Genomic DNA, 13,206 nt, shown 5'->3' with positions numbered 1-13,206 from the left:
GACACAGTGGGAGATGCAGCCTCTTGGTATTCGGCACTCGGGCGCTCATGTATCTACTCGGTCTCGACGTTGGGGCGTCTCCTGGCCTCGGAGGTTTAGGGATTTTCACCCAAGGACATCTATGGCGCCCGTATGCTAGAACCAAATATTTTCGGTGTCCCATCTGGCCATCCATGATATGCCTGTGGAGGCTACGGCCCTGATATCGCTAGGGCACACAATGCAAGATACATGAGTCATACAATACAGTCATGCATCAATCCTGGCATATCGTGCACTCATGTGAGATAACCTCCGCCTATCAGGGAGTCTCATAACAATCTGTCCAACGACATATGCAATGGTCAACCACATCTCATAACAAACATGCAGATGATGCGTATGGGCATGTAGGATAATGCTGTGTTGTCACATACTCATAATCAGTATCAATAACTGGCCTCAACAATCGGCTTCGACAATGTGGACATTTAACCTACATTGTCCCCAAGGAATGGCCCACATAAATATCAATACATACATCATGGTGAATACACACCACATCGGTCCTCAGATACATCGCTTCGGGTCTCACATAAGGGCCGCACATTCATCGCATTGGGCCTCACTCATGGGAAGCATATACATCACATTGGGTCGTATCATATGTGCACTACACATCGCAATGAGCTTTGGCTCATAGGCCATGAATACACCACATCAAGCTTCACGACCCATGGGCTTCAAATACTCAAGAGGTGAGTCCTACACATGGGCCTCAAATACATCACAATGAGTCACAACCCATGGGCCTAAAATATATCTCAATGAGCCACGCCCATGAGTCTCAAATATCTCACAACCCATGGACCTCGAATACATTGCAAGTGGCCTCAAATCTATTTCACAGGTAGACCACATACCTGGGCCTAATACACAATACTATGGGCCGCATCACATGGGCCGAAAATACATCACAATGAGCTTCATCATATGGACTGGAAATATATCTCAATGGGCCTTGCCCATAGGCCACGAATACATGGCTACACCAATTATGATAAGTCTTAATTCACACGTCACATAGTTAATGGCTCATATTTAGTGTCGCATGGTTAAAGGCCAAGAGCCACATTTCATCGTACCATTTACAGTTTAAAGATCATAGTGTATAGAATCCAGGACCTTGATAGGATTAGCTTGGGTAACATAACCCTACATCATATTCGGTTTAGTGTACAACTTAGTTATATGTGATTCAAGTGGCGGTATCTAAATCGATAAGCACAAACCTACGCTATTGAATGACCATCATGCCACTTGATTTCATACGGTTAGGTGGCCTTATACGTATTTCTCATTCATACAATTAAATGACTACATATACTACATATACTCCACCATTGCCTATGATTAGGTGGCTATATATACATCAAATACCTACATCATTAATAGTCCAAACAGGGATATCACACCCTCACACCACTAGAATCTACATATTTGTTATAATTAAACATGTTTAAGGGTTTAAACACAAGTCACATGATCCTATTACTTAGGACCATACTCTAACCAAAGTGCCAAGTGATCAACGGCTGTCCACAACCACCCATTAAAGGGATTATTCATCATTACTTCAAAAATTATAATACTAGTTCGTCATATGTTTAACACATAGAGATTACTAACCCTTGTCGAAGAGGCCCAATGGTTGGCCCAAACAAGGCTACCACTGATGGGCCCACATAGCATTCACTTAAAATGGGCCTTAATATTCTTGGACCCACAAATAAATGAAATTTATAATGAGTTCTATATGGTGGAGCTCATGGGGCTTTCCCATGAGGTTAAGTCGTATGTGACTACGTAAGACTTAGGTCTACTTTGATTTTAGTACAAATTCTAAAATGATATGAGGAAGTGGATGGTCCGTATGGATTAAATAGATACCCCATAGTGGCCTTAGGTTGGATTCAATAGTTAGGTCCTTATTCTCGCAACCTTGTATTATATGGTCCAATTCAGGTTGGATTGACTAATCTTTGGGATAATGCTCTAAAGGGGACCCGGTACATGGGCTAGATGGGTTGAATATGTAATACATCATCAAGATGACCCATAATAAATTTTTTTAATGATGAGAGTTCAATTTATATTATTTCATAATGTACGGCTATCTAATCATTGGATGGGCCTGCTTCATGGTAACATACCGTCAAAAGGGTTAATAAAATAGATAAACGGTGAGGATCATAAATATATATCGTGTCATAGCCATGGTAGATTAAGTGGCATAACACCTGCATCAAAGTGGGCCATACCACACACAAGTTGAGAGGTTTACCCTCCATTAAATATTCATAATCGGGTTTACAGAGATGTGGTTCATAAATCTGGCCCATCCATTATGTGTGTCCCACTTGGTTGAGGGGTCAGACCAAGTTTTAGATACATCTATATTTCAGGTGGACCTAATAAGTGATTTTACATGCTCGAGCTTCGAGTTGTACGAATGGTTCAAGGAGATCAAATTTACATGGGTCCTAAAGTGATGTATTTATTATACCTACACCTTTCATTTACTTTTAAAGATCATTTTAGAAAATTATCTAAAAGTGAATCATAACCAAAGATTATCTGGACCTCACCTCAATTAGCAGTGAGGATAATGATTTCACCGTTAAATCATTCATAGGGCCCTCCATAATGTTTATTTTCCATTCGATATGTTCATAAGGTGACTAAGACCTGAATTAAGGGGAAACACAAATTTCATATTGGTCCAAAACCTCTTACCCAAAAGGGATCCAATGGTAGATATTGAAAAGGCCTAGCTATATGTCCTAGAGGGGGGGTGAATAGGACAATGCCAAATAAAACTTATAACAGCGGAATTAAAAAGAATATGGTAGCCAAAATAAATCACAATGCAAGAAGGTAAAATAACCTCAAAATTCAGATCTTGAGAGGTTGATACAAATGTTGTTCTAAAGACAACCTTACACCAAAAACCAGAGTTTATGGTAGGATAACCTTATTTCTAGAAAGATCTTTGTATCAAATCTCAAACCGAAGAGGAATACAGAAATAAATACAAACTGAATTAAAATAAATTGTAATCACAAATGTATTGTTCTAGGAACAGCCATACACCATAAAAATGGCAAGGTAACCTTGCTGGAACAACTTTTAAAGTAAATTGAATATCAAGCTGATAAAGGAATAGCAGAAAATTAATTCTAAACTATTACAAAATTCTCACAATGCTTGAATTAAATGATTACAACATTCACCACCACACATACATCCCACAAAAGAATAATTAAAGATCAGAAGTATAAATCATTCAACCACAACACAAGGGATTATAGTGGTTCACCTGTGTGTTCACCAACTGTTAAACAACAGCCACACAGAATGCTACTCCACTCCTAATATCCTCACACAGGGGATATTAGCGTTCACTAACAAAATAGATTTTCCCAGGTTCACCCAAAACCTTTACAATTATGTCTTTGTCTGTGGGCTTACACAATTAAAAAACCCCACTTCTGAGTTTTGCTGGCTCTCCTCAGATAACCAATACAACAAGATTTTTCTAGCAAATCTTGAAAGAAACCAAAACAGAAAGGAATTTACAATTAAATGTAAAATACCTGATTATCTCCTTCATTGTAGCAGCCCGGTAGAACCAAATCAGAGTAGATGATTGAATATCCAAGTTCAATGTCCAGTACTCAATTACAATGGTTCTAATTCTAATAGATTTTAAATTAAACTAAATAGGGCTTGCCTTAATTGATTTTGATTCCAAAGAAAGGGAATAACAATTCCTCTTATCAAATTAGATTGGAATAGCAGAAACAAAATCAATTAAATAAAGCTAAGGAAAGAGAATATTAAATAAGCACACTTAGCTTAGATGGAGCACAGAATTATCTCTCAGAAGTTTGACGAAGATTGGCTTGAATGGATTAATTAATTCGATAACTTCTTCTGAGATTCATGCACTATTTATAGGTGAGCAGATCATGTCTTCGATTGGTCTAGGGAGCTCTTCAACTAGTCGAAGCAATAACAGATATTTGAAAAATCAGGCGCAATAAGCTTTGATCATTCTACGACTGGTCGAAGGTCTCCTTCGACTGGTCGTAGGTCACCTTCGACTGGTCAAAGATCTCCTTCGATTGGTCGAAGAACCTGAAAAATATCGCTGGATTTCGAGTCGAAGTTTTTCGACTGGTCGAAGTGCAGTCGACACTGTTCCTTCGACTGGTCGAACAGGTTCCTGGACTAGTCGAAGCCTAACAGATTTTATCCGAAATTTGTAACAAACTCACGACTGATCGAGGAATTTCTTAGACTGGTCGAAGCAACTCTAGGACTAGTCGAAGAAGGCCTAGGACTAGTCAAAGAACAGACCAAACTTATGTAAAATAAACATTCGCTTTATGTATCCAAAATGACCTACTTCTAAGGTCAACCTAAGGTCAGTCAAACCTCAACCATGAAGTAAGGACATTGAAACATTAGGAACTAGTGACCTTGAAGTATGAGCCTTGAAGTCTTGATGTAATTGAAATCTTGATGTAGCTCAATCTTAAAAATGTCTTGAGTTCTTTACAAACTGCCTTGTACTCTTCTTGAAGTCTTGCAGCTTGAGTCTTGTCTTGTGAGCAGTTCTTGCATTCAAGATTGATCCTTATACTTGTGAGCTTTGCTTGTTGTGAGCTTAGCTTGTTTATGAATGTTGATCCTTGAGAGAGCTTCACTTAAGCAAGTTATATATAACGGTGATTTTGGCACCACAAATTTGACAACGGACAGGGATATAAACTATAGCACTTACAATCTCCCCCTTTGTCAAATTAGTGACAAAACACATAACCAAGATAAACATAAAGTAAAACAACTGGTTAAAGAGTTATGAACCAGGTCATATCAACTGGCTTACCTGCAAATCAATATTCAATATTCAACATTCAACATTCAACCAGTTTCATTCAACTAGGTCAAACATACTCCCCCTGAGTAACATAACCAATGCTACTCCTCTCACAATTACATCATTAAGAACAAACCATTTTTCCCCTTTTTGCCACAATATGACAAAGGAAACAACAATAAAGGAGAACTAAATAAAGGGATATATGAGAGTAAACATGAGGAGTTATGAGAGTATAACAAAACAGTGATAGAGATACTCAGCATAGCTTCACATAGAATAAATATCCAGCATAAAACATAGATAGTATCCAACTCAAAATCAGTCAACCAAGTGCTAAGTTATAAAGTTATTACAGACCAGAAGTCTCATATAAACTAGTCAGAACCAGAACCAGATGACGGAGCAGGAATAGAGGGATCAAGTTGGTGCATGCCTTTGTTCAATCGCCTAAGATATTTGCGCATGTACTTGAATTGTAAATCATGAGCAACAGACATGTTTTCCATCTTTACATTTATATTCTCAACTTTATCCTCTAATGTACTAAGACGAGCATCAACATCAGATGGTACAAAATCTGGATCATTTGTTGAGTCAGAATCCAGTTCCTCAAAAATGTCATCCATATTAATGTCATCACCAGCTTCTTCATGACCACCACCACCACCACCTTGTTCAGGAAGTAGATCCAGCTTCATCTTATTGATATTAGTATTGATGAAGATCAGATGATGGATTGGTGCCTCATCAACCGGCATATCGACTAACATATGTATAGCCAATACAGTCATTAAATAGGCAAAAGGAATGTCACTATGACCAGGATGGAGTTTAAACTGAAGAATGAAAAGACAGATTAAGGATGGTAAACAAATCTGAGTACTATTGGAAATAGCATGGATAACACGAACCATAAACGAAGTCAAGTCAGTTTTATTACCCGAACGAGGATACAGATTAGACATAAAGATTTTGTGGAGAATTCTATACTTGGGTAACAAATACCTTGCGGGAAGCGCATTCCCTTTTTGTGTCCATTGAACATCCATGTTGCACAAATCTCTAGTGAGCATGCGTTTTTCAGACATTGAGGGTTTATCAGTTAAGTTATGGATAGGAATACCCTCATCATTCACAGGAATGTCCATAAGGGCTGAAATTAAATGACGATCAATGTCAAAAGGCCCTTCTCTAGTAGATATTTTAAAAGTTAAATTATCCTGTGAGAAAGCACTAATACATATAAACATGGATTGAGCAATGGACCGGTATGCAGACCCACCCCAATGTAATAAGTTAACCCAACCTACAGCTTCAAACATAGGAAGGATGTCAAAAGGTGCAATATGATTAACATCAACAGGATGTTCAATAATAACATTACGTAATCTAATGTCCCTAACATATGATGGATCATCATTGGAAACAAGAAGATGACGCTTAGAGATAATGTTCGATCTGGAGGAAGAAGAAGGACCACGGGAAGTAGTTTTTCTACCTCTAGAAGCCATTTGCAACAAAGATATCAAGGAATTAAGAAGTTGTAAAGGATTGAGAAGTGTGTTTACTCAAAACAGATTTTTCAAAATCCAAACCCCAAATCTCAATAAAATTCAAAATAGAAAGTTTAAAGCTTGCAAAGTAAACAATCTAGACACAAATCTGCAAGAAAAAAGTGATTTGGAACACTAACCTTGAAGAATATGAAAGATGGGTTCGACAAGTCGAAGCACGGCTCCTTAGAGAAGAAAAACAAAATGTGGAAGAAAGTAAAAATCTCCAAATTTAAGTGATTCCCGAGTTCTACGACTGGTCGTGGATATCTACGACCGGTCGTAGGTCGACTAGTCGAGTATACTCACGACAGGTCGAAGAATGACCAAAAATTCATGTTTCTTGCAAATTATAAAAAAAATTGGAATTCAATCTAGCAAATATATACACTATAATACAAGTAGGCATAAATAATCATTTTAAAAAGCACATGCCAAGATCAAATTTTATCTTTTTGAACCTGCTTTTATCGAGAGGTTTTGTGAAAATGTCAGCTCGTTGATCTTCGGTAGGAATATATTCTAGAGATATAACTTTTTCTTCTACTAATTCCCTTATATAATGAAATCTAATGTCAATGTGCTAAGTACGAGAATGCTGAATAGGATTTTTTGAAATATTTATCGCACTGGAATTATCACAATGTAATAACATAGAATCCAGTTTAATTCCATAATCACTTAGCATTCGTTGCATCCAAACAAGCTGTGTACATACATTACCAGCTGCGATATACTCAGCTTCAGCTGTTGAAAGTGATATAGAATCTTGTTTCTTACTAAACTAGGAAACTAGACAATTTCCAATGTAAAAACAATCACCACTGGTTGATTTTCTATCATCTAGATTACCAACGTAGTCAGCATCTGAGTACCCAGCTAATTGGACACTGGTCTCATGAGGATATCAGAGACCGAGATTTACAGTACTTGCGACATATCTAATAATTTGCTTAACAGCAATCAAGTGAGATTCTTTTGGATCAGATTGATATCTTGCGCAAATACCAACACTTAGAGAAATATCAGGTCTACTAGCAGTTAAATATAACAAACTACCAATCATACTCCGATAAAGTTTTGAGTCAACATTTTTACGATTAGAGTCTTTTGAGAGTTTCAAGGTAGTACTCATAGGAGTATCGAAATTCTTGCCATTCTCAAATCCAAATCTCTTGATTAGATTCAAAGCATACTTAAATTGAGAAATGAATATTCCTTCAGGTTGTTGCTTTACTTGCAATCCAAGGAAATAAGTCAATTCCCCAACCATGCTCATTTCGAACTGTGATTTCATCAAATTTGCAAACTCAGTAGTTAAGTCAGTACAAGTTTATCCATAAATAATATCATCAACATAAATCTGCACCATTAAGATATGATCATTATGTTTTTTAACAAACAGAGTTTTATCAACAAATCCCATTTGAAAATTATGACTTAAAAGAAATTTCGTTAGTTTCTCATACCATGCCCTAGGTGCTTGTTTTAATCCATAAAGTGCCTTTTTAAGCCGATATACATAATCAGTATTTTTGGAATCTTCAAAACCCATTGGCTGTTCAACATAGACTTCTTCATGTAAATCGCCATTTAGAAAAGCACTTTTCACATCCATCTGATAGATCTTTATCTTTCTAAAACATGCAATGGATATAAATAGTCTGATTGAGGCACCTTTTATCTGGTGCAAAAGTTTCATCGAAATCAATCCCTTCAATTTGAGTATAACCTTGTACCACTAGTCTAGCCTTGTTTCTAATTATATTTCCACACTCGTCAGACTTATTTTTGAAAACCCATTTTGTTCCAATGATGTGTTTATCGTTAGGTCTTGGTACGAGATACCAAACATCATTTCTTACGAATTGGTTGAGTTCTTCTTGCATCGCAACAATCCAGTTCTCATCAGCAAGAGCTTCTTTTACGTTAGATGGTTCTATTTGGGATGTAAAACATACATAATTACATATATCCTCAAGTTGTCTACGGGTGCGAACACCGGTGAGAGGGTTTCTAAGAATTTGTGTGGTTGGATGATCTTTAACAGTCCTCAACTCAGAATCAGTCTGATTCGATGAAATATCGGGTTTATCAATGATTAGTACTTCATCATTATCTAAATTAGAAATTGGCATGTTTAAGTGATCATCAATGACAACATTAATGGATTCTTGAATCACACTAGTCTTTTTGTTCAGAACCCTTATTGTTTAGTATCTCACAGCTTTAATTAGAAAACCGAACATTATCGTTATTATCACATATTTGAGATATACTAAGCAAGTTATGTTTTAAGCCTTCAACATATAAAACATTTTTAAACACAGGAAGATTAAAAAGTTGAACCGTACCTTGGCCTATAATCTTACAGTTGCTACCATCACCAAATGTGACTGAACCATCAGTCATATCTTTCAGATCCGTGAATAAAGCTTTGTCACCTGTCATATGCCTGGAGCATCCACTGTCTAGGTACCACTTTGAATGACTTGTTGCTTTGAAAGCAGTGTGAGCAACTAAGTAGGTAACTTTAGGAACCCATTTCATAACTGTTTTGGGTTTAGGAACATAATTGGTCTTCTTTTGTGTATATTTGTAGGAATGACCTATAGAGTTAGGTTTTAAGAGCTCCTTGAGTAAATCAACTATCTTTTCAGCTAGTGGATTTCGTTTCTGATTAAAGTTGACATGGCTGCTTCTAGGTTTTTGAAAAGTTTTTGAATTTCTAGAAAAATCTTGATAAGTACTTTTCCCTTTTGAGTTTGAGGACTCTCCTTTAACAAACATAAGAGGAGTATACTTTTGTTTAGGAGGTAGATTTTTATCATAGCCTAACCCGGATCGATCGCCACATTTTCTTGATCCGGATAACAGTTTTTCTAACTTTGGATCACCTTGGGCATATTTCCATGTGTCCTTTAGACTCAGAAGAGAAGATACTTCAGTTTTAAGTTTCTCAATTTCAGATTTTAAATCAATAATTAGGGAGTTTTTGAATTCCAAATCACATTTTGATTTTTCAAAACAATTTGAAATTTGTGATTTTTCTAAGACAAGTGATTCAAAACATTTTTTGAGTTTAGAAAACTTTTCTTTTTGAAGTTTAAGTTTGACAGCAATTTTACAACTTTCCTTATATAGGGCATTGTAAGCGTCTTGAAGATCATTTTCATTTTCACATTCACTACTCAGATTTTCTTCACTTGTTGAGTTATTATCTGAAAATGTGAATTTGGCTAGAGTCATAAGAGCTTTAACCTCATTGCCCGACTCAGTTTCAGAATCTTCTGATTCAGAAGAACCTTCAGAATCAGATGATTCATCCCATGTAGCCAACATACCCTTCTTCCTGGGTTTGTCCCTTTTAGGACATCTATTTGCTAAGTGCCCATATTCTTGACAGTTGTAACATTGACTATCTTTCAAAGATTTTCAAGATTTGGGTCTAAACTTCTTTTTATCATTTGATTTTTGAAAATCAACCCTTTTCTTGGTTTTGAAATTCTTGTAAAATTTCTTAGCTAAAAAAGCCATATCATCTTCTGAATCAGAATTTTCTTCTGAATTACATTTAGAAGATTTTAGTGCGATAGATTTACCTTTAGGAGCTTTAAAGTTTAACTCGTAGGTTTGTAGAGAACCAACTAGTTCTTCTACCCTCATATTATCCGTATCATGAAGTTCCTGGATCGCGGTTACTTTAGAATTGAACCATTCAGGAAGTGAGCGTAATATTTTTGCACACACTTTACTTTTTGGGATTTTATCGCCAAGACCCCACATTGAGTTTACAATGTCATTCAATCTAGTGTAAAAGTCCATAAACATTTTATTTTCCTCCATATGAATTTCTTCAAATCTGGTTGTGAGGAGTTGGACTTTAGATTTTTTGACAATTGTAGTACCCTCGTGTGTCATTTCTAATATATCTCAAGCTTGCTTTGCAGTATCACAGGAAATGATTCTTTTGAACTCATCCGGTGATAGTGCGTAAGTAATTGCATTTAGTGCTTTAGCATTTGCACCACTCTCACTTTTCTAAAGAGTGGTCCATTGGTAATATGGTGTGACTTTCATAGATTTTGAACCATCAACCCCAGTAACTTCCATGATGGGAGGTTTCCATTCAGTTGTTGTGGCTTGCCACACACTCTCATCCATTGATTTGAGGAAGATCCTCATTCTTGCTTTCCAATAGGCATAGTTGGAGCCATCAAAGGGTGGAGGCCTAGTGACTGAAAGGCTATCAAAATTTGACATCTTAAATAGCTTAAATCGTTAGCTCAGGAATTAAATCCAAGAATAAAAAGAGCTATTAGGCTCTGATACCACTTGAAAAGGCCTAGCTATATGTCCTAGAGAGGGGGTGAATAGGACAATGTCAAATAAAACTTATAACAGCGGAATTAAAAAGAATATGGTAGCCAAAATAAATCACAATGCAAGAAGGTAAAATAACCTCAAAATTCAGATCTTGAGAGGTTGATACAAATGTTGTTCTAAGGACAACCTTACACCAAAAATCAGAGTTTATGGTAGGACAACCTTATTTCTAGAAAGATCTTTGTATCAAATCTCAAACCGAAGAGGAATACAGAAATAAATACAAACTGAATTAAAATAAATTGTAATCACAAATGTATTGTTCTAGGGACAGCCATACACCATAAAAATGGCAGGGCAACCTTGCTGGAACAACTTTTAAAGTAAATTGAATATCAAGCTGATAAAGGAATAGCAGAAAATAAATTCTAAACTATTACAAAATTCTCACAATGCTTGAATTAAATGATTACAACATTCACCACCATACATACATCCCACAAAAGAATATTAAAGATCAGAAGTATAAATCATTCAACCACAACACAAGGGATTATAGAGGTTCGCCTGTGTGTTCACCAACTGTTAAACAACAGCCACACAGAATGCTACTCCACTCCTAATATCCTCACACAGGGGATATTAGCGTTCACTAACAAAATAGGTTTTCCCAGGTTCACCCAAAACCTTTATAATTGTGTCTTTGTCTGTGGGCTTACACAATTAAAAAACCCCACTTCTGAGTTTTTCTGGCTCTCCTCAAATAACCAATACAACAAGATTTTTCTGGCAAATCTTGAAAGAAACCAAAATAGAAAGGAATTTACAATTAAATGTAAAATACTTGATTATCTCCTTCGTTATAGCAGCCCGGTAGAACCAAATCAGAGTAGATGATTGAATGTCCAAGTTCAATGTCCAGTACTCAATTACAATAGTTCTAATTCTAATAGATTTTAAATTAAACCAAATAGGGCTTGCCTTAATTGATTTTGATTCCAAAGAAAGGGAATAACAATTCCTCTTATCAAATTAGATTGGAATAGCAGAAAAAAAATCAATTAAATAAAGCTAAGGAAAGAGAATATTAAATAAGCACACTTAGCTTAGATGGAGCACAGAATTATCTCTCAGAAGTTCGACGAAGATTGGCTTGAATGGATTAATTAATTCGATAATTTCTTCTGAGATTCGTGCACTATTTATAGGTGAGTAGATCGCGTCTTCGACTGGTCTAGGGAGCTCTTCGACTAGTCGAAGCAATAACAGATATTTGAAAAATCAGGCGCGATAAGCTTTGACCGTTCTACGACTGGTCGAAGGTCTCCTTCGACTGGTCGTAGGTCACCTTCAACTGGTCGAAGATCTCCTTCGACTGGTCGAAGAACCTGAAAAATATCGCTGGATTTTGAGTCGAAGTTTTTCGACTGGTCGAAGATGCAATCGACACTGTTCCTTCGACTGGTCTAACAGATTCCTGGACTAGTCGAAGCCTAACAAATTTTATCCAAAATTTGTAACAAACTCACGACTGATCGAGGAATTTCTTAAACTGGTTGAAGCAACTCTAGGACTAGTCGAAGAAGGCCTAAGACTAGTCGAAGAACAGACCAAACTATAGCACTTACAGATATTTAATCCTTGCTGCTTTAGTGTGGCCCACTTGATAGTTAGATCTATCTTATTTTTCTTCTCAAACCTTAAGACAAGCTCACCAAATGGATGGATGGTTTAGATATAACATATACCACATGATCAGCCTCATGAAAATTGCTGATTTATTCAGCTTCATGAATTTATTTTTATTTTCATTTTTTGATGGTGTGGGCCACATGAGTTCCGTGTACGGCTGAATTTTGAGGGTGACCCATTTTTAAAGGGAACCCATCAAATGCATAGTGCTGATGTTCGACATACATCAAGGTAGGGCCTGTGGTGGGGCCCATTTTCTTCGAGCGTGAATAGAAGACGCTGCTTTCTGCAGCGTCAGACGCTGCAGCAACAGCGTCAGGCTGTTTTGCTCTTCTTTTTTTTTTAAAAATTTTTCATATTTGGGGCCCATAACAGGACGATCCAGTCCATCTGTTGTATGTGTCCCATGTGGTAGCGGGGCCAGTCCAAGTTTCAGATGTTTAAAAATTTCAAGTGGGCCCCAACAAGTACTTTTAGATGTTTTAACATGTCTTCACATGGTTTTTAATGGTGTGGCCTACCAGAGAACTGGATTGGCTTCATTTTTCATTTCAACGCCTAAAATGATTTGAAAAATTGAATGGACAGCGTGGATTTAATACATCAATCATGTTGGGGGGTGTTGTGGGCCCACAGCCCCCTCTTCCTTTGTAAAAGCAGCCTACACGCTGCTACTTGCTGCAGCTCTTCCTGGGCGCTGTCAGTGTC

The sequence above is a fragment of the Magnolia sinica genome, chromosome 9 (assembly GCF_029962835.1).
Source record: "Magnolia sinica isolate HGM2019 chromosome 9, MsV1, whole genome shotgun sequence".
Lineage (NCBI taxonomy): Eukaryota > Viridiplantae > Streptophyta > Magnoliopsida > Magnoliales > Magnoliaceae > Magnolia > Magnolia sinica.
The sequence above is the reverse complement of the archived record's forward strand: the minus strand, read 5'-3'. Positions refer to the sequence as shown.